Here is a 23558-nt window from a genome sequence, read left to right as displayed (position 1 = left end):
ACTGTCCAGCTCCTGCCCAGGATACGCAAGGATGCTTTCCCCCTGTACAGTAAATAACTGCGCACAAGGGCAGGGCCCAGTCAGGCATGGTATCTCACTGCACTGATACAAAGCACAGCCGGGGAGGAAAAATAACCTTTCGGTTTTATGTTCAGTGATATATTGTTTTTAAATCTGAATGGGTTTAGGAAATGTTACAGAATAGAAAGGGCTCTGCTTTTCCAGAGGCATAACATTATGGTAGAGTTATTCCAAAGCCAAACTGTTCTGAGTTATGCCCCTACATCCCCTCTCCCAGGTATTTATAAAATTATGATTAACAGCAGTAGATGTAGAACTTTATTATTTCTTGAATTGCCTTTCTTTTTAACTGTCTACAAGCTCAGAGAATTACATATGGCCTCATTAACCTTTGTGTCAAACTGCTAATAATGCAGGGAAGGAGCTACCCCCTAAGCCGCTCAGCAGACTGTGCGAGTGCCCCGTGGAAGGGCTACCAAGGGAGCACCGACGCTTCCCAGTCCACACTACGGACTTCATGTGGCCGTGTCAGCTCGTGGGTGATTGCACGGGCACCCAAAAGGTTTGGGTGCTCACTGTCCATGTGAATTGTACTCCAGTCGGGAGGTCTGAATCCCCCAAATGACTTTGGAAATGCCAGTCTCTGAGTGTCATTAGCACCTGTATGTGTCTATCTCGATGGGATATTCAAAATGGGAGTTAAATACAAAGTGGTATCAAAACAGAGATCTGAAACTCCAGAGGAGGAATGTGCATGCTTTTGGGGGGACAGGTGCCCCCTTTTGCCATTTGGTCTTTTGCCATTGTTAAAAGTACCAGGAATGGTTTCACGACATATGCAAAGGACTTACACTGCATCTTGGCTTGTACAAGAGTGCCGTAAGATGATTTTAAGATGTGTAGCTCTCCATACAGTGCAGGATCCTAACTTTAACTTCTACAGGACAGCTTGTGAGCTTAAAGTTAAGAATACGTTCAGATGCTTTACTAGATGCAGCCTCACACTATGATAAAAAAGCTGCTTACGTAAATCTCTTTTCAGTTACCATCCAAGGGAGTTAAAGACTACAGCAATCCCATCCATAGGTGTAACCCAGAATCCAGACTTCCCTTTCTCTGGGGTAATTTTCCCTTCCGATTTCCTCCCCTGGCAATCTCAAAGGCCAGCCATCGCAGCCCTCTGCTGTTTAAGACTCACAGGGGATGTGGTATCTCCCAAAGTTTCTCTGCTTCGAGCCCCTGTGAACTTCTCTAAGTAAGGAACAAAGGAAAACTTAACCATTCTTTTTGAGAGATCTAGAGGTCAAAAACTAAATTGCTTTGAAAGTAGAGCCAACAGGGTTTAACGAATAAACAGTAACACCATGGGAGTTTGCTAATCCCCAAAATCTATAATAAACAGATAAAGTTAATAAGATTCAATAAGAAAGAACAGCCCCATTAACGTTTTAAGAGCACTATCTAAACATTACACACATTATTTACTGAGCTCCCTAGCTGAATTCTCTGTACACAGGAACACTCAAAATTCATTATCTTTGGATGCAAAGCTTAGTAAATTCAGCGGTAATTAATCTCCATTTTCCCTCCGTGTGTGTTTCTGAACAGACGAAAAGTTCATTGAAAAAGTTCTTTCAGCCGGTCTGAAAGAAAAGCAGTGCTTTGATAAACAAAAAAGCACCAAACACAGGCTTCTCAAAGGAAAATAGAGCAGCTAGCCAGTTCTGCATGGTTCAAGCCAGGTGCTCATTGCAAATTCAGTAGCATGCACTGGCAAATGTCAGCGGCAGAGAAACTGAAATTACTGAAATTCTTATGCCAGTGTAATTTGCTGAAGGCAATGCACTGAGGGTTAAGGCAAATTGTGCATGTGTTGAAGATTATAAAACAAATTAAAATGGAGGCTAACAAAAGGAGTGCAATATTTATGCATTTCTTCATTCTTTTCACTCCGTGGTACTCAATCAACTTCAGTCTCTTAAGGTGGCATGGGGACATTGCTATTGTGTACCTTCATTTGCTCTTAAAAAGGGGGTTCAGACATACTAGGCTACAGAATTCAGCTGATTCTGGTAACATATATCTGTATCACCATTAACTCACCAAATATTTACAACCCAACTATTACTTCTAGTCATGTGAAATTTGATCATCAACACCAAAAATGCAGTAAGTTTTCTGTTCAATGCATTCCACTTATCTGCTTCAATTTTGATATACCAGCCCCTTTTACCATGTATTCCTCCACTTTCCCTTAAATTCCTGCATTTGTGTATCCCAGTGATACAAAAGTAGAAATGTATTAATCACCCATGACTTACTGCAGTGGAGTCCATTACGTGGTGTAATGCGCTTAATGTTTGATACCCAATTTACCTCAACAAATATCTTAAAGAGTTTCTAAGTTATTAAGCACCCCACTCTATAATCACCCAGCACGGCCCAGTAACCAAATGGGTTATAACTTTGTGGAATGGCAAACAAGTCCCCTATGAAATATGCTCTTGGCTGTGTATTCCCAGCCTTCCGCTGGCAAGCCCTGCCATGGAGCTGGATGGAGAGGCGAGGACATGTGCCCATGTCTCTGCCCGCTGTGTCCAGTATCTCAGCTCCAGCCCTCCTGCACCATAAATTGGGCTTTTGAAGTCAAGATGTGCCCACCTGTCCCTCTGCCAGCTCTGATGTGGGGTGGAAACCTCTAGGAGCAAAAGGGACCAAAGAGCTGACAGCAATCGTATTTTCAGTCACCACCACGAGATTCACCCAAGCCCACCTGCAGGGATTTGGACCTTGTTTTAGTTACAGAGACCTTTGCATGTTTGGCTATGAGAGGCAGATGCACATTGTCCTCACCCCTTGGTGACAGACTGTGAGAGGTGCCTGCAAGAGTCAGCCCTTACTCCTGCCTACCCACAAAACCAAAGCAAACTGGTTTTGTTTTTTTTTTTTTTTAATTTTCTGTCTAGATTTGAGCAGACTGAATATAGCTGCCTGGGACACTAAAGATAAGACCGAACATTTATTTGCATTTCACTGTAACGTGGAGATATTTTCACACAGGTTAAAGTCTTGGAGCTCACAGATGCTCCAGGCTCGCTCCAGGCAGTGCTGATGGAGATGACCAGGAGCCCACCGTCCTTCATGTCACCATACAAACCAAAGGACAAAAAAACTTCCAACTAGCCTCCAACAGTTGCAGCCTAAGTGTAAAACAAGTGACAACAGATGGGATCAGACAGACGGGGGAGTAGAGGGGAAAAAACGAGGCAATATTAGGGAGTGTGACAGGCAGGGGTCTCGGCACATCGGCAGCCTCACTGTTGTCAAGGTTTTTTTGTAGGCATCACATATTAAGGTTGTATTTGGAGAGTTATAGATTTTACACTCGATTTTCTGGCAAGTGAGCAGGGAGCTGCTGCCAGCTATGAAGCATCTTGGAAATGAGATGTTTTCAAATCTATTCAGGTGATCTTCTCATTGTTATTTCTCTGAAAGGTAAAGATGTAAGGGCCAAATCCTGATCTTTATTACACAGATTCTATTTGAATATCTCCATCAGCTGCCATGGAGCTACTCCAGATTAACCGCAACGTAACACCAACGTCAGGATCTGGATCTTCAAGAGAATCACGTCAGTTTTACATCATTGCAATCCATGGTTTAAAATCACATTGCTTTGGCTTCAGAAGCTTTTTCCATACACAAAGGAGATCAGAATCTGTCCCTTTCTCTGGTATTAGAGCAGACTGGGATCCAAAGGATCATGTCTACATTCCCAAGCAGATTCTTCTATAGGATCAATAAATAACCTGATAGTGGTAATTGAGATTATACTTTATGAATGGCATTATTAGGATTTACATTCCAGCTGCAGCTACGAAACAAGTCAGATGAACAAACATAATACCCAGTCCCGGTCCACTTCCCTTACTCTGTCATTTTTATAGCTGCACGCGCGCTGCAGGTGCTGATAGTACACACATCCGACTGTAATCCACGCGGCAACCTGATAGCGCACCAATTCTGGGAGAGACTGCCTCCAGCAATCATTTCAAGCCTGGTTAAAGGAGCAGAATGGAAACACCAACTAAAACGTTGAAAGTTACGTTTTCTAATAATGGAAATGAGATCTGTTGGGCAGGTGTGGTTTTTTTTCTATTCTCTGATTTAAAAAAAAAATAACAATACTGAGAAATGCCTTACAAAGACTAACACTAATGTATGTATTCCTCAGTAATGAGAAGTATGAATGGCTGAGTCTATAATCCCTTATAAATCTTTCACTTTATAAACTGCCCGTTAGCATTATTCTTGGTAATGAAGAGCTATATGAAGTTGGTAGGTCTTTTTTTTAATCCCCAATTTACTGGGCAAGACAAAAAAGAACTGAATTAAAGTGGAAAAAATATTACTCCCCTGGAGAGTTACAGTACAGCCACTTGCTGGCAAATTATTATTATTTAAATCACTTTTCTAGCTTTTAATATTGAAAATACTTTCAATCATTGAGGAGCCTTTAATTTAAGATACTGGATGGCAGGGATGTAATCGAGGAGACCAGACTAGCTGATCTGCCTCAGCACAGGGGCTGGACCAGACGATTTCTCAGAATTTTTTCTAGTCTGGCATTTATATGAAAAAACTCTTGTCTGACTACACCTTCAAAACTGCTTGCATTTAAGACATATGAAGATACCCTGTTGCCAGCAAGAATTGTCATTGAATTCCAGTTCTTCCAGTCCTGAGATACAATACAACAGGGTTGGATTGCATGCGGTGATGGACTGAAATCCCAGTAAGATTTACCCAAGGCAGTTACCACATGGGATGGAGGCAGTGACTACACAAAATACAATCAGGATTCAGTCTATCCCCCAGGACCGTGCAGAAATAATAGCACAGAAGGAGATTTTACAAACTAAACCATCACTGTATTTGTCTCTGGCTTTTCCTTGCTGGAATTCAAGTTTCTTTCATAACGAGGATTAATGGCAAACCTTTAAAGAGAGTTGGGAGTGTGAGAAGGCAGCAGACAAGTGCAGCAGTTCCTTAGGTCTGCACACTCACTTTCTCTTTTACAGCTTTCTGGTCTGGGTCCATACCAAGAGGTCTCCCACCCTGGCAGGGTGTTTGGGCACAAAATCACCCTCTTTGCTTGTCCGTGCATCCCTTGCTGCTGAAAATACTGTACCAGGGTAGCTCACCGGCACCATCCATCCCTCCCCGCTCCGCAGGTACGCTTTCCCCGAACGGCTCCCTGGGGAGCACGCACAGACACACAGACACAATGAGAGCCTCCGACTGGAAATTCAAACAAAAATATGGCTGTCTACTCCAAAAGGCAAACTCATTTACAAAGGTCATCTCTGTCAAGGAAGAGTGACGGGTTACTCCCCTCTTGGAGGGGACTGCTGTCGCTCCTCCACCGAGTTACATTCACGAGTGTAGTTTTGAAAAAGAAGAAAGAAAAAAAAAGAGAGAGAAAAGAAAAGAGACAAAAGCTCAGCAAGCCCCCTATTCACAGAGCTAGCCCCGCACCTCCCCTTCCCCTCCTTGGGTAAAAGCAGCTTCAAAAGACATTAACATCTTCCCCTACCTTCGTTCTCATCGGAGACAGAAGCCCTTCCATTTTGGTCCGATCCTCATGCCAATCCTTGTCCCCCAACTTAGTCTCTCATCCCTGTCTCAAGCATCCCACACGAACAAGAGCATGTCAGGGACCGCCAGCGACACCCTCACGGAAGCTCGGCCAGCCGCCAACCTGCCAACTTGCAATCCTCAGTTGCGTGGAGCACTGTTCCTGGAGAGACCTTCCTCCCTCTCCCTCCTCTCTCTCTCTCTGCATAATCTGCCTGCAGCTATGTTTGTACCATCGCGGCTGACAAACGATCCCTGCCTTACGTAATGCATTCAGCACAGGGCAAGCGATCCCAGCCCAGCCGTGGGGATCCGGTCGGCGGCAGTGATGGGAAGGTGTGGGACTTTGCCCTGCCTATTGTGCCTCTGGGTTTAATCTGGTAATGTCCCCGTGCGGGGCTGACGCTCGCCGGCTCTCTGTGCTAGCTAGGAAAGCACCGAGAAAACTTCGTCGCCGTGGAGAGATTGCGGATTCCCTGGGATTGACTTAAAGGGGTGTAATCCTGATCCCAAGCTTCAGCCCAAGTGGTTTTCCCTGCTCGGGAAACGCCGACAGTTGGAGCATTTTCTGCTGGGCGCGTTTGCTGCCGGCGAGTGACCAAACCCACGCTGAAAGGGAGTTCCTGTCAATTGTCAGCTGGGAATTGCGGGAGAGAAAGAAAGAAAAGAGAGCGAAACAAAAGGAATATAGTCCTGCAAAGTTGGTCAGCAAAAGATACTCGCTGAATGCGCTTCTATTAGCATTTTAATTCAGATCGGAGCACACCTTTTTGGAAAATTCCCTAATTGCTCCCCCTTCCCGCATTTTGTTTTCCATCACGGAGTGATGCTGGGACTGAGTCTCTTTCAGAGAAAAATCTGACTTGAAAATGGGTTTCAGACCTGCAAACACACCAGCGTTCGGTTCACAGGCCGGGCCAGACCAGACCAGTCCAAAGTAAAACCCCTCTGAAACGCCATCAGATGAGCACCAGCTGCCCATCACTGCTTCAAAGGTCAGCTCCTCCTGGGGCCACCCCACTTCCTAATACAGACACAAATAAGGCCCCCCTTCCACAGCCCAGGGGATAACCTTCCACATACCAGTACCCAATTGCTGTCCGAAAATGAAATTAAAAACCCTGTTACACCACCAGAACCTGATTTTCAGTGTTAGAAAATCATTGTCAGGCTGGTTGGAGCATACCACAGGTGGAAATTTCTAAAGCCCTTTAACATCAGCTCTTCTTTGAGGCCCCAAAGCTACACACTCAGCGAGTGCCACCATCTGATTAAGGCACTGAGCTGGGATCTGGTTAAACCCCTGACATTGCCACACGTTCCCTGGATGACCATGGGGATTCACCTCATTTAGCTTTCGCCATCTAAAACTCTGCCTTCTGGTCCAAGCCAGGCGCTGAGGCTCCTGCAAGGCCAATGAGAGAGACAGGCTCCTTCCCGAAGTGATTCGCCCCAAATGTCCAAAGCCAAGAAGAATCCTCTCCTCAGGTCCTCTGTGGCTCCTCACCCCCCCTAAACCTCTCCTCTCGCTGTGGTTTCATGCTTTGGCTGCTCAGGCCAGGGACCATCTCTGCCCACGTACATCGTTCATGCTCAACACAGGCTCCTGGAGGCTACACCGAGATGGAGAGGGTGCGAGGGAGTATGTTGATGGTTCTGTATGAGGACACAGGCTGCAAAGCCTGGGATGAACCCAGAGATAGACACGACCCCTGCCCTGGCAAGCCCCAGCAGAAGTGCATCCAGGCAGTGATACAGATGAGGGTGTTCGACCCCACGCATCACTTTTCCTCTCTATCTCTCCCAATCCTTTCGACCCTTTTTCTTATTATTCCTTATGGGGTAAAAACAGGGAGGGGAGGTGCCCCCTACAGCGATTAATATCAATTTCAAAGATAATTAACTGTGCTCAGCCAAAGTCAGCTCCTTATTAAATGTGAACAAATCTGATCATATCATATTGAAGGCAGAGATAAGTTTTCCGGAGCTAAAGAGACACTGTACAATGCTGGCAGGCTCATCTATTTCTCGCTGGATGTATATAAATATGTTTTGCTACTGGTATTTACAAGACTTTAATAAGACTTTGAATAAATGGCAGCAGAAATGCCAGGCTCCAGTAAAACACGACTGTTGTGATTTTTCTGCTGTACAACGTTCTATCAGACTCTGATGTGAGATTTACAAATCTGTGCATCTGCGGAACATTGTCTCCTCCAAATCATCGGCGGAATTTGACTCTCCAAAGCATCAAGAGGAACCTAAAGAGAGAGGAGCATTTGGGAATTTTGGAGATCTCAGGCCACGTGGTCAAGCTCTAATGCAATATGATAATGTGGATGGTGCACCCATGGTAGCATATGAATACCCAGTTCTCTTTTAAAGCTCGGTTCTGCTTTGAACTAGGCTAAACCACAGTGCCTCATGAGGTTTCCTGTGCTATCTCTGTTTACAAGCAAAAAAAAACCGTAGTTTTCCTAAAGGCCAAAAAAGTAATTCAATCTGGGACCAGAAAAGCAAGCCAGGGCCTTTCTGGTTCAGCAGCACTCAAAGCCTCTCTGATCTGAACGGATTGGGGAATTGTGCTGATACTGCATGAGTCAGAGCAGAGCCCAGCTCAGCAGGACGAGCAGGAATGGGAAAGAGGATGGTGCTGTCTGAGCAGCACCCGTGGCCACGGCTGTGAGCCAGCAGCGAGCCTGCCCGTCCGGGGAGCGCAGGCTGTGACCCCCAGCTGCATCCCAGAGGATGCTGTGGGCCCCGGGTGGGTTATGAGCCCCTGCATCGCATTACCGTGAGCCACAGCTGAAGTAGTGTGTGACAGCGAGGTCTGTCCACATCCACGTTCACCAGTGGGGCTGGGAAACCCAACTGGCTCTGCCTGGGCAAATTTCAGCGTGGCTCCCCAGAAAGTGTTGCAGCTGGCAATTTTCAGCAAACGTAAGAGCTGGAGCAGCAGTGGATGGATGGGAGCTGTGCATCATATGTCATCCTCCTCTCAGTCTCCAGGCACCAGGTAGGACTTGAGCTCTACTAGTATCTGGCAGATACTCTGCTTTAGCCTATGCAGCCACTAACCTCTCCTTTGTGTGCTACAGGAGGACAACCACCCTCTGCATGCATCCAGCCTGTTTGCAAACCCCTTTCACGTTCAGCACAGTAACTTTACAACTGTGGGAGCCAGAGAAGTTTATCCTCACTTTAAAATGAAAGTTTTAGTTGCTGTAACCAGGAGAGCGGTGCCATGATAGTGTGTGCCGTGGTCTGACACTTTGTTCCTCCCCTGGGCTGCGACTCATGGCAATGCTCAAATTACCGCAGACTTGTTCGACAGCCTCCGCTCCTGCGATTTTCAGATCAAAGGCACTACAGAGGTAAAAGGAGCATGTGAACACTTGCTTTCTCATCCTCTTTCTAGGGAGGGGAGCAGCATTTGACTCAGAGTCTGGTCAGCTACACCCAGTGTATCTCAGGTTCTCCATCTGCAGAAGAGGGGACCCATTTGTCTGGTTCGCACAGATGTTGCAGAGGTTCATCCTGTCCTGAATTCAACCCACCTCATCCTAGAAGAAGTCTTTAAGCTAGGAATATAATCACTCTTGGCTCCTTAACTAATCATGGGAGCGAGATAGATACCTTGAAACCCCCTTAGATTGTCATAATCTAAACATCTGCTGGAATCTAGACAGTGGACCAAGGTAGATGTCTACCTGGAGCCAGGTAGATCCTACCTGGATTCAGCCTTGGAGCTGAATCTCTTTCTAGGCTCTGTGGATTTCACGGACAGACCTCCACGGACCAGAATAGGAGCAGAGCTATCTGCTGACTTTTAGCCAAGTAGAGAGGCTGAATTCAGCAAATGGCAAATGGCTGAAGTTAGGTGTCTGACTCGAGCTGAATCTTGCCCCAGATACTCAGTAGTGGGGAAAATGGCCAAAAAAGCACCTTATATTCACTGTTAAGCTATTGGCTGATGGTCTTAAACCAGCCAAACTCTATGGTATATATTTGAACCCTCAGCTTTCCTCTTGTTCACCCGCTGTGGGTGTGTTCAAGCCGGGATAAAACTTCTGTAAATTGAAACCCTTCCAAACCTTTGGGGCAGGGATCCCAACACAGAGCGAAGTTGTGCTGCCTGTACAAGTCCTGAAAAGCAGAGGGAGTTTGGATTTGGACCCAGTCTTCATTGCTCTCTGATGCTAAGGGTTGCCATCACCTCCTGCCTGCCACCCTCTAGATCTGCAGGTGGCCAGGCTCCCCCAGCCCATGGTCTCAGCTCCCTTACAGGGCACTAACACCCCATTTGGGGTTGCCAAAATCCACTTTTGCCCCCCTGACCCTCAGCTGGCTCATCACTCAAACTAGGTGAGGACAGGGCGATGGCGGGGGAAACAGCAGGACCCTGCCTGCATTTGGCCCCCGCCAAGCCCCCAGGCACTGCCCGTGCCACCAGGCAGGACAATAGGCACTGCTGCAGCCCAGTTGTATCCTGTATGCACGCCGCTGGCTGACCTCGCAACTGGTCATTTCATCCAGCGAACAAAAGGTAGCATCACAGTGTTGCCATGGCGACATCCCGCCATCCGAATGGCTAGGGCATCATATAAGGGAGGGGCAAACATCCCAGTCACACACTGGGGCTGCGCTGAAACGTATCTTATATTTAGAAGAGGCGGCGCGGGGAATACTAATGAATATTTAACACTCGGAGCGCCTTTCGTGCTCGCTTTTGTATTTTTGTTGCATACTTTCCATAAGCGCAACATTTGCCTCCAAATTGCATGAATATTATTGCTACTGTGCTTCTCTCGTCACCACTTCTCCAGGTTTCCCCTGCTTTTCATTTCTTTTCTGTGAATAAAAGTCGAAACCAGCACACAGCCTTCACACAAGTAGCATTTGCAAATCAAGACTGATGCCGGCAGTGGGTCGGGGGGTTGAGGAGGGAACTGGGATGTCCGCCTGATCCGGTTTCCCAGCCTGGCTCTGCTGTGTTTAGATTGTGACTTTTACTACAAGTCTACTGATATGATAACAAAGGCAAACTCTAAAAATGGGGAAGATTTGCTTATATCCTACAAGAACCAGCCCCTTTTAGGGCTTTTCTTTTTTTCTTGTTAAAAATAGCTGCTTTCAACAATTAATTCTCTGTGTTGTAAAAAAAAAAAAAAAAAAAAAGGAATCTGACTGTTTCATTCATCCAGGAAAAACATGCACCTGAAAATTTCCTGAAATTCCTTTCTTCTTTTTTTTCCTAAAGGGTGAATGGTGAAAAAAAGGAGTCAAACCACCCACAAGCCCAAATTATCAATATTTTTATGTGCCTTTTTGTATGATACACTTTAAAAAAAGGCAAAGGTGCTGAGCGTGGCAGGAAGTCCCTCCTGCTACTGCCAGGGCTGTGCAGGCAGATTGAGCCCCTCCTGGTGATGAGCAAGTTGATTTTTTTTGAGGGTGGCAAGGGGAAGTGAGACTCACACTGGCTGGGGTGGCATGGGGCGTAGGTGCCCACCCATTTGAGTGCAGCTCGTAGCGCTGCCTGCCTGGGGACTCCTGTCTCCAAGAGGTGCGGGGAGGACGTGGCACGGCACAGATTGCGGGTTGTGCTGATGGCCGGGTGCATCCTCTCTGGGATGGCACTACTTCTCCAGTCTCCTTTTCAGCTATAGATGAAGTTATAAACAGGGTTAAAAAATGTGATATTTCACATCTCGTTCTGAAGTCATCTCCTGGCATATATAAAGCTTTGTTCTCGGAAAAGCCAGATTCTCAGCAATGATTTTTAGAGTGAAATGTGCTCTTTTTACTAGACAGTGGCAAGGCATTGGGGTCTTTTTTGAGCATAGCAGCCCTTCAAAAGCTGCTGGGTTCCTGAAAGCTTATCTATGTGCTTCCTGCTTGGTACCACTCCAAGGCACCAAGGATACAGGCGCAATTCAGCTGGCAGCTTTGTTGGTGATGCAAGGGGAGGAACAGTGCTGTACTGGGTGTGTTGCTTTGGCAGCACTGAGAAACTGGAGCTGTGTTTATTTGTTGCTGGTTGTAGGGTGTATTTTCAAAACGGAGAAAGGTTTTCCTCTCCAACATTGCTGATGCAGTCCTTTGAGATCTGCCCTGTGGCTTCAGAGGGAGAGGGACTCACCTCTGGGGAAGTAAACAAGGGGCAGACCCGTGCTCTTTGCAAGCTGTTCCACTGATGCAGCATTTGCATGAGTTAAGTGTTGTCAAAATCGTTTGCCAACTTACCCTTATATGGCACCAATTCTAGTGAGGGCTGGAAACACAAGTTACCTTTCTGGAGTTCATCTTTAAGGCTCTAATGACCTGCTTTTTCCAGAACAGTTATGCTTTTTCCATGAAAGCAAAGCAATACAATGAATATTAAAGTCTCAAGGTATTAATAAGATTGATTTAGCTGCCTTCCACATTTGGAAGGCAGACATAAAAAAGTCACATCTGAAGATCGTAGGTCTCTGTTCAAGGCTGAGAGAGACTGACTTACAGCAAAGCCAGTTTAGTGTCCCGCCCTGCTTAGCACGGCCATCAGGGTCTGTCCATCCTCCTTCAACAACTGAAAGGCATTTATCTCTACGACACATCAATGATCTCAGCCATTATTATCATGATTCCTGTTAAGTCAGTGTGGTAGTTTAGGAAGGAAAAGCTGCCTCTCAACTGCGCAAATAAACCACCCCAGCAGAGACAGGGACTGCTGTGTTTGAAGAAGAGGTCACTCAGCTCAGCAGAGAAAATGGCTTCTGGCTGTCCTGGCTGCCAGCGGGTGTAACCATGAGGCTGAGCATCCTGCTTAGTCTTCTGACAAAACGTGTGCTGGAAATATGATGGGGCTTCCTTCCCTAAACAGTAACTGGAGCTATATTTTCCTTTCGCTGCTAAGTATATTTGCTGTTCTGGATGTTAACAGTCAAAACACATGCAAAGCCTTTTACTAGAGCATTAGGTCTATGTATGCATTTTCAACAGTCAGATAGATGATTTATTCATCCACTTCAGTAACCATTCAAACACGATGTTCACTACAGTATAGAAAGCAACAGACATTGAGTGTGTTTGGTTTGCAGGAACAAACCAACAGAACAGGATAACAGAAGCTGTTTTTCCAATGTAAAGGACTCCGCTGCCATCCCTGTTAATATCTGTCAAATTAAACACTGTTTCCCAAAGCTACAACTCCACTAAAGCACAGCTATTATGCGCTCAGTTAGAAACCTGATTATAGCCACTTTATGTCTGTAAAAACACAATCTCTGATGCAAGGTGACTCCTAGATACTCTGCAAATGCTCATAAATGCTCTTGATGCTCTATAGACACGTCTCGGTGTGTATTGGGAGAGGAGGTCCAGCTCTCGCAGGGCGGACAAGGCATTAAGTGAGAAATAGCTATTTCTCTGAAGTGTAATGTCATTACAACTGTGCAAATCCTGGGCTGTGGCCATTTTGGCCTGGGAAAAGGAGACGGGGAGGGAATGAATAGAAGTGCTTGGGATAAAGCAGAAATAGAAGACGGGGTGGGAGGAAGAAAGGGGCTGACAAAGTACAAAAGAATAATAATATTCTGGGATTGCCCAAAAGCAGTCCTGTAAAATACTATTTCATGCTAAGATTCTTTAATCTTCTTTAAAAGCTGGGTTAGTTTTGAAGCAAATCAGAACCCCGAATGAAAAGAGCAACCAGAGACCACCTCTTCTCCAAAACATCTGTGCAGTTTTGGTCCCTCTGAGGGTGAAGGCTGGGGGAGAATTTTGCAGCTGCCCAGCTCTCAGAAGATACATCTGCATGAAAAAAAACCTGTAGGCAGGAGGATCACCTGGATGACAGAGTCCGAGGTAGATCCTGCACCCCCCTTATTTGATGGGGACAGACTGCCTCACAGGACATGATCAGATGCCTGAAAACAGGACCCAGGGAAACAAGCAATACCTTTTTTTCTCCATGATGATCCTACATTTTTTCATTTTACTTATTTTTTATCTTGGTTTGTTCAACCCCTAATGAATCCCACCCTCTAGCACCCATGAACTGTTTGTAAACTCAGAGTCATCATTATCCCTGTTAGATTTACCTTCTGGCATAGGGGACAGACATCCCTCTCCTTTCAGCTCAACTGGGGCCCATTTCGCTCCCCCACATAAAAGCTGTATTCAGCTGATGGCAGTAACGTGTTGCTGCCTTATGCTGTAATGGATATTTCTAGCTACGCACGTGCATCTGCTTCAGCAGCTGCCTGTGAGCCCCTCCTTGGGTTACTGTCCTCTGTGAGCTCCAAGCCTCCTTGGTGATGCCCTTTGGCCAACCAGCTACTGGTCACTTCATGTCCCAGCTGTGATGGTTTCTGAGCAAGGATTGGCGTTGGAAGGAAGATGAGAGCTAAAGCGACTCAGAGGTCGGAGATCGCATCTTGCTTTCTTGCTTATCTACTTTTCTGAGCCTGTTCAGCTCATTTAAACTCTTGGTCCTCTCAAACCCTTTCACTGCCTTGATTCAGCTCTTTGGGGCAGGGGCTCTAAGTGTCTGCAGAGGTCCTAGCCCCTTTTGGGTGCTCCTCTCACTGCACAAGCCACAATCATACAGATATTCTTCTAGGAATATTTCCGATCCTAGGTCTCCCCGCTGTCTCATTTCTCCATCTTTACTGGGCTAATGGGACATTTATCCCTCTCCCAGAACGTCAGTAAAGATGTAAAATAATGATGCCAGCACAGCGTCCCCAGCAAGGCACAGGAGAGCTTCTACATATAATGAATACATATCATCAGCCTGTTTTCAGCCTAAGCAACAATCCCCACTTACATCAAAGCCTCATCTGAATTAATATTTGATGCTGGAATTCATGCCACTATTAGATGCTGTTAAAATTCAGGGACCCCAATCTTTCTTCATCTGGAAACAACAACAAAACTCACTGAGCCGGGTCAGTCTTCAGAGGTGGGATTCATCTCAGCTAACTTCAAATGTCTACAGTGTGGCTGGCTCCAGCTCAACTGGGTCATTATCATTTCTTTATAGTAAGTGGAGTGAACTGGCACTTCTAAGGCTCAATTCCCTTGACCTGTATTAGAATAAGGTGATGTGTGTCCCAGCTGCCTAACAGAAATGCGTTTTCTGCGTTTCCTGTGCCACAATTCTGGCAGAAATAAGGATGACAACACCTCGTTAAGGTTTCTGCTCAGTATCCTAACACCGTGATTGCCCATCTGAGTTATCCTGCATGCAGTAAGAAAGGCAGTCACCGTCCTGGTGGAGCTGAACTTTTAAAAATAATGGTAGATGATCTACAATACGGAGCAAAAGCCAGAAATCATGGTTTGAGGAGATAGAGTCAAATTCTATCAGTTGCCTGAAACCTGCCTGTTGTGCGTGATATTTGCAAAGGCAATGGACAGCAGTTCAATAAGTTAATCAGCTAATTCACTTTACGCTAAAGTCTTAGCATCACCTGGATGTAATGACTGCTGGACACCTAATTTTTCTAAGTGTTTCCTCACCCACTTTTTATCCGCTACTACATTCACGATGTCATCACCACTTCTTAACTATTCATCCCTCTTTATCTTACTTTGCTTATTAAAAATCATTTAAAAGGTGGCAAACACACAATTGAAGCTCTAGGGAAGGATTCAATTTAGTTAAAGAAAGAAATCTGTTGCATTGGGGTTGTCTCCTATTGATTCAAAGGAGGTTAATGCTTGTCTTCTATTAGCCCTTACAGGAGTTATGCAGAAGTAACCCACAGTATGTATTATGTGTCTCCCTCTAACCCATAACCGGTGAAAGTCTCCCACAGCTTCCAGGGGGATGAAGTTCAGCGTTATGACTGGAGGACTGAGCTTGGACCCCCCTGAAGAGCTGTAGCCAGGGCTGTTACAAACATTGATCTTCAAAGCATCAGCGCAATCAATACGGCCGGTGCTGTGGTGCGGTTATTGATGCTGGGATGACTGAAAATAAAAGCCAATTGCGTGACGGCGGCTATGGCATTTTTCCATGAGCGCTGGCCTGACTTGTATCTCAGGGCTCACGCATGTGGGAAAAGAGCAGCTCCACGCTTCATGCTCTGGCCAGACCCAGCAAATCCTTGCTGAACATTTCGGTCAATGCTGCGGTCCACTGGGTGCAGCACGTGGTGGCTCTTACCCACGTGGAGCATGATTTCTTGTGCGTCTCCATGGGAAGAGGGAGCCCACCTTGGGGGTGCAGAGCAGGGACCCAGGTCTACTCTGTCCTCTGCCTTGTAATCCCTTGAGGGTTTAGGGCAAGTTATGTCGCAAACCCCTACGCACTCGGTTTTATCACTCTGAAAGTGGAAATAATCTATACTCAGAGGAACATTGCATGGATAAGTCAATTAACCATGAAATCACAGATGGAAGAAGTAAAAGAAATGCAAAGGATTAGTTCTGCAGAGCAACCCTGCCAGGCACAAGTACATTTTTAGATTTTTTTTTTTCTTTCCCTAACTAAAATCACTAGCAAGCTGCTCCTTATAGTCCTGCTTAACCTATTAATGGGGCATCCGTACCAACACCAGCTACATCTGTAGCTGACTGTGGAAAGGTGGGAGGAAAGGAAAGGAAAGTGAGGCCACCTGGGCTCAGCACCCTTGCCTGGGCAGCCCAGCCTGTCTTGGCACCAGGTCACCAGTGGGCTGTGGAGCCCACCACTCTGTTGCCTTTGCCTGGCAAATACTGCATGTCCAAGAGAACAGCAACCTCTCCTTGTCTGTGTCACAGACGTGGACCTAAAACGGGCAGAAAACCATATCAGGATGCAGAAAGCTCGCTGCTGGTGTCCAAAGGTGGGGTGAGCTGAAGGGGACCCCACATTTTGGACTTTGTGTAAGTCCCTGGCTCTCCTGGGGCCCCCGGGTAAGATCAGGTATGGCCAGAGTCTTGCTAAGAAGACAGATGCTGCTCCTGGGTTAAGTCACTAGAGCACATAAATTATAGCAAATATTGTCAGGAATAAGTTCTTATTGGTAATGAAATAGCAATAGCAATGGGTCTAATTTCAGGAGAAGCTACTGAACCACTTCTTGCCTGTAATCACCAAAAGCGTTTTCTTCAGATGTTTGCTGACTCCATTCTCTTTTGCATGGCAGTGGTCTCCTGCAAGGCCAGCACTGGTACTGTAGCATTGACTGCCGCCTGGTGCTGTCCCATTGCTATTATTGATCACTGCTATTATGTGCATCTGCCTTTGGAGAGCCAGAACCAGGGGTACATTCCTGTCCTTGCCTCCCTCTTCCCTACAGTGAGTCTCTCTACTTCTTCCCTCGGAGCTACTCTTCCTCCAGCCACGGTCCTTTGAAGTAACCTTGCTGGCATGCTCCTCAGAGGGTCTTCAGGACCTTGCTGTGGCTGGGCTTGGGAACACCCCCTCGAGGATACTGCACCATGGCCTTCATCTTCATCTTCAGGGTGTGTTTGCCTGCCAGAGCTGACCACTGCTGAATTGCTATAGTTTCTCCTCAAGGTGCTTTTTATTCCTGCAGGGCCTCACATAGGTGATCTGGAAATCTATTAAAGGTTGTTTTGTTTTTTTTTTTTAAATTTTAATGCAATTTAAGAACATCTCTAACATCTGGGATTTTGAAAAAACTGTACACACTATATAGATTTACTCTAAATCAGTGTCCCATAGACAATTAAGTGGTCCTTATTTTAAAAGGTCTCTTAGAAACATCATTGGATTTATGACCCACTGGTGATAACCACCTGGGAGGTAAAATTATCTCACCCAAGGAAAACTCATCCTGTAGCACTGCAGCCTGTAAGCACTAGTGTCAGAATGCAGACTATGGTTTCACATGATGATTTATCCAGAAGCAGTAAGTGAAGGGGCTCCTGTCCTTCCTCAGCCTCCCCGAACCCAAATCCATTCCCCAGTCCCCAGAGCTGGTGTGCCTGTTTATCTGGGAGATATTGGATTAGAAAAATATTCATCTCAGCTAAAAGAAAAAACATGCAAGGAAAAAAACCAAAAGTGAATAAATGAGGTTTATATTATCTGCCCTGTGAAGAGCAGTAAGTTACAGCAGAAGGAGCAAACAGCCATGAGAAGGGGATGGCTTTCATCTGCTGCTAGAAGAAGTCTCACACAGGACTCCTGTTTCTGCTTGAAATGTTGTCATTTTTCAGATCATTGGAGAGAAATAGCTTACTGTATTTTGTTGTTTGTTTGTTTGGGGCTTTTAAAATGAGTTTTTCTTATGTAGGCAAAGTCCTTAGGCACACTTGCACAGGCAAAATAATGCTTTTGCTGGTAATCTATTTTGTTAGAAAACTTCAGTAAACTACATCAGACAAAGGCCTCTTTTGCCCTGGGCTGCCCAACCCAGGAGGGTTGGGCTGTAGATCAAACCTTTACCAATAAGCCTTTAATAATGCAGAACAGGCTATTGTGCAGATCAGCTGCTTTCCTGAGTTTCACATAGAAAAGAAAAATGTTATACAGTCCCTATTGTAGCCTCAGGTATCTAAAATTTCAGTATCACTACTTCTTCTAAAATACAGGGGTCAAATACTCAGTTGGTTAGACGTTGAAAGAGTCCACAGTGATTCTGTACTCAGTGCATATCTCATAAACATGATTGCAATAGGAAAATAGGAAAATACTCCAAAGTGAACAGTCTGCAGGCTGGCTTCATACCTACTTGTCTGTCTTAGTTTGTTGGAAACATTTCCAGCTGATGTGAATACCCGCCCCCTTATCTAAATGACATTAGATTAGGCCTGATGATGACATTTCCAGAGCAAATGTGCATTCCTTCTGCATAAATATCATGATTTCCTTGTCAAAGCCATTTTGTTACAAAGCCAGGAGAGTGATTGTGGTCCAGGGAAGAGACCGTCCTCTTGTTTTCCTGGAGGATGCTAGGTTTATCTGAGCTCTGTCTGGGATCTGCTGGATTTAGAGCAGTGGGCCAAGGACTTTCCAGCCCCCAGGTTAGCACTCCTATAGCAGGGCTGGCTGAGCTGCATGTGTGATGACTTCTCACTCGCCCTGGTTTAAGCGCAGGCTGTTAACTTAAACCATTGACAACACTGGAGCCCAGGCAACTTTGCAAAAGGGAACTTGGTTTGCATGCTGTAAGTATTGGTAGGAAATGCAAATGTGGGTACCTTTGCAAATCTAATCCTCTCTCTTGAACACATTGCTTCCTGCTTCTTGGCATATCCCTTTTCCCTTTGCTCTCTTCCCCAGGGCTGCAAGCAGAAAAATATCTGGACCAAGGCTGTGTACGGCCACCACTTCATCGTATCTCATGATTTAGCATGCTTGGCCCTCTCTGCACAATGAAACTGTTGTCAGTCCTGCCTTCACAGAGGGCAGGTTGTGAAACACTTCCTTGCACTGGAAGAGAGCAAACTCGAGCAGAAATGACAACACACCGAGTGCTGAAAGCAGCCGGAGAGATCTGTCTCTCCCATTGCAGATGCCCAGCCTCCAGGATAGCTGTGAGGCTGACACTAATTTTCAGGCATTTCCAGCTTGGTTTTCTAAACACTTGCTTGTAACGTTCAACACTGTTTACTTGCAGAGCAAAGAGTCTTCCACTGAAGCATCCCATCCTCCCAAGTAGTTTTGCTTCCCCTTCCTCTCCTGTTGCACTGGTACTTCAGTCATGCCAATAGGTGCTCTCTAAAATCATGGCCCCCTCATGCCAGGGGAGGGTTTCTTTACATAAAAAAGTCCCTCAAAAGACATTTACCAGAAACCAAATGATCAGATACATACATTAATCCTAATTGTGCGTCACCATCACTTGAAAAGCACCTATGGCCCAACTGCATATTTCAGCTCTTTTCTGTGCCCTCGTCTCCTGTAGATAAATAAGGTTTGGCTGCAATTATGTGGTAGAGCAAACTGAGAAAAAAAGCCCATCTTTCTAAGGAAATACATCATTAGTGTGTGATCATGGCAGGACTTTTATTATTTAAAAGCAACATCTTTCTGCCTATATTTTTTTGACAATCACATTTTTAAAAACCAAATTAAAACCTGCATATTTTTCTACATACGGGTATTGTTGAAACTGTCACACCTAATAAGAGCACGAAAAGACAGATGAAAGCGCCGTGCTCATTTCTGAGCAGCTGGGAACGGCGCTGAGAAAAGCACAGCAACAGAGATTAAGAGCGAGCCTTCACAGCACAAGATAACCCAGCTGCTTGGAAAAATCAAACCTATTGAACAGACAGATTTCATGCAACAAAACAGTGCCTTGCTGATAAAGGAAAATAACAATGCTCATGCAGAATTGTATAGTCTTCGATTCAATTTGGAGATAAATGGGCAGTCCTATATTTTTCCTCTTTAGAAAAAGTCAGAGTTAGCTTTCTAATTGTGACTGTTCATTGCCTCTTTCTGCAACTCTGAAAGATCAGCTCAGAGATTTTCATTTGATAAAAACATACCCCACATTTTACTGGAAAGAGCACTTGCATGGGGAGTTAGGACATGCAGGTTCCCTTCCAGGGTCTCATGCTGGCTTTAGGGACCTCCTTCAGCTCTCCTTCTCCTCAGTCTTCCTATGCTAAAGAGACATCAGTGCCTTTGTGAAATGTTTTGACATGTCTAGAAGAAAATTGGTATACCACTATCCCATCATTTCTGTACTCCTAGCTAATTCATGCTAAGAAGTCAGGAATAATAGGATCTACGAAGCTGATCAGGACATGTTTTTCCCTCTGATGTAAGCTGTGTACATTGTAAGATGCCACTATTTTCTCTGAAAAACACTATTTGGGCCCAAATGTTTCAGCTTTTTGAGAAAACTGGATATTTTCTCATGGGAAGTGATATTTGTTCATGATATTTAAATCTTTAGTTGAAATCTGCTTTCCCACTGAAAAATGATTTTATGCGATCATTTTTTGATCAGCTGTGGAACTGCAAGCTGCTCTATTGGGATTTTAAATTTTCATTACCATCCAAATATAATGCTTTACCTACAAGTGAATTTTTGGTCCAGGTATAAAGTGTTGATCATTCCCACCCACTCTCCATTCTCTTTTTTGCACTGTGGAAACTATGAATACAAAAGCACTTTTCCAACACCAAGACCCAGCCTTCCTTCCCAGACTCAAGAAATACATCAAACCCTGGACAGGGAATTATAAAACCTGCCTTTTTCTTTACTTCAAGAGACCCTATTTTCAGTAACCTTCTAATAACCTATGAATGTGTACAATATTAGTTGAGAAACGTAATACTTCTGGAATTTTAGTTAGATATCAAAGAAATATAATAGTGTTAATTCCTCTAATGAAGCCTTTTATTTATGCGTGAAAAGATGGCTAATATGTTCCCTCTGATGGCCTTTTGTTAGGCGTTTGGCATTGTCATAACTAACTAGTCATTCCTGCTCTGTTTTCTTGTCCTGGCCAGTTTTTTAATCAATGACACAATACTTTACCTTTCACCCAATGTCTCTGGTTTCCTTAACAGCCTTTGTAAGAAACTTCGTCAAAGAGTTTGCAAAGTCCAACGAAATCATTGTTGACAAGTTTTCTTTCAACTCATTATTGTATTTGTGCTGAAGACTTCAGACAGGTTGGGGGAAGGGTATCAGATTCCCCAGAACAGGCTGTTTAAGTTACAAGTAGAGTCCGCTGCAAAAAGGTACTGAAGGTGCTACAGTTGGAATTCCTCCCTGCTCCTGCTTAGACTAGCAATAATATATATTACAACTTGTAGCCCTGAAATTACCCTCTTGGGATGAATTCCTAGCACCACGAGTCCTTTCTTGAGAGGATATAATTAACAATGTTTTGATTCTCCCTCCCTTCTTCCTGGCAAATCTGGACCCAGGCCTTTACATCTTTGCCTTGGCATCCTCCAGCCCCTGTGAAAACGATGTGAGTTTTGGCCTTAATAACAAGCCATGTGAAATCTACATAATTGACCCCTTTTCTGAAAATATTTCAAAGCTTTCTCTTTAATCTTTGAATATGCATGTGCGGAAGGAATGCCCTCATTTCAGCAGACCCCTGTTGCATACAGCAGCCTTCTCGCTGCCATACAGAAAGAACAACTAGGGAGTTGTAAGAAATGGAGGGGTTTGCCTCCCAGATGCCCTACTTTTCCTTTCTGTATGATTTTATGCAAAGGAGCTCAATCTCTTTATTTCTGTGCAAGGCATCCATGGCATTACTGCACATATTATAACCCACATATCCATGGGATATTAGGGTGACTGGGTCCCATGTTGAGATCCATGGGCGACTGGTGATCTCTGGGGCTTGGGTGAGTGGTCTGAAGTTATTTTACAGCACCACCTAGGACAGAAACATTGCTGTGGCTGTCTGCCAGGACAGAGAGGTACTCCAAGCAAGTCTCAGAGGTGAGAGATGGATCCTTGACCCAAAGATCTGGAAGCTGCTCATCAAGAAACGGGAAGTGTTTAGGCACTTCTGCCTTCGTTCAAGGCATAAGCTGTCAACGGGACCATTTTCCATTGTGTATCATTTGACTAAGTTCAGTGCTACCTGTTCAGGTTCAGCGCTAATCTCTCATGACTTGTGAGCCCAATTCAAAGCCCACTGAGTCCATGGCACATCTCCATTTATCCTGAAGGGACCTCAGAGCAGTGCTGGTGTGGATCTGAAACAGTAGGGGAGAGGGTGTTTGGTTTTTTGGGTTTTTTTATTCTTATGAACATTACTGACCTCAATGTGAGCTTTTTTGCTGCAGCCAGAGGCGGATTGACACCTGTGGGTAAGATCTTGCTGGTCTCCGTGTGTTAGCCAAGTTTTCCCTGCTCTGGTTCTCAAGTGGGTTCCTGAGAGCTGCCTGATCACAGGCAGCAGGTTTACCCCCATTTTTTCTGCCCATTAATGTTATTTAAAGAGATTTACAAACATTGCCTCTATGTCCCTTTTCCAGAAATGGTGTCACCATGGGAATCTTATGCAACTGATTGTGGGAACTGATGGCATGTGCCATTGTGAATAAAAGAGAGAAGATTGTTGCATTGTAAATGGGAAGAAAGGGAATCTGCTGTAGAAATTTTGGGAGAGGGCATCCAGGCTGCTCTATCCAGATATGACTCATGTCTGGGGATCCATCCATAAGCCATAGATCTACAGGGGACACTTTGTCAGCCATGGATGGAAAATCACCATCCTAAGTTTTCACTGCTTGTCTTTCCCAGCTTCTCACAGCTATGCTTCACCAAAACCTTTCTTCTCTTTCCCTTTAATGTTTCTGTATCATTCAGATGTCAACCTCTTCTCAAGCACTGGACCGTGGTTCACTCACCACTTGCTTACACTGCTTTGTTTTTTGCCCCCCTTCTACCAATCCATCTAAAATGCTTTCTTTATTCTTCATTCAGTTATAAAGCCCTGTGGTTCTTATGCCTTTATCTGCCAACAGGATTGAGAAAAAGGATGCTGGAAACAGACTATGCTTTCATATCTGTCACTGAAATCTGCCTTACCCAGTTCCAGAAAGGGACTTCCACTTCTCCATCCTTTGGAGCCAGTCAGCCCTTCCACTTGTTAAGAGACAGCTTCTCCAAGTCAATATTACTCATGTGTTTATTCAAAATCAATACTGCTTATTACAGCTTCTGCAATTGTGTCTCACTATCGCTGTCACCTAGTTAGCTCACAACCTTCCCGGCAGACTCCCAGCTTGCTGTGAAGTGTTGGAGTTGCAAGATTGAGAAAAAGAGATCATAAAGTCAGACAGAAATAGAGACCTGCTGACGGGGGATGTCACATAAGACAGGTTGTCAAGAATTCCCTTGTCTGCTTCTCATTCCCTCCGCTCAGACACATATGGCCAGATGAGAGACAGTCATGATCTTTGAAATCTCTGTGTTACTCTCAGTTTCTGCTTTCCCTCCTGAAAAACAGAAGTGATAACTCAT

Source organism: Gymnogyps californianus, chromosome 1 (genome assembly GCF_018139145.2).
Source record: "Gymnogyps californianus isolate 813 chromosome 1, ASM1813914v2, whole genome shotgun sequence".
Lineage (NCBI taxonomy): Eukaryota > Metazoa > Chordata > Aves > Accipitriformes > Cathartidae > Gymnogyps > Gymnogyps californianus.
This window is presented reverse-complemented; position numbering follows the sequence as displayed.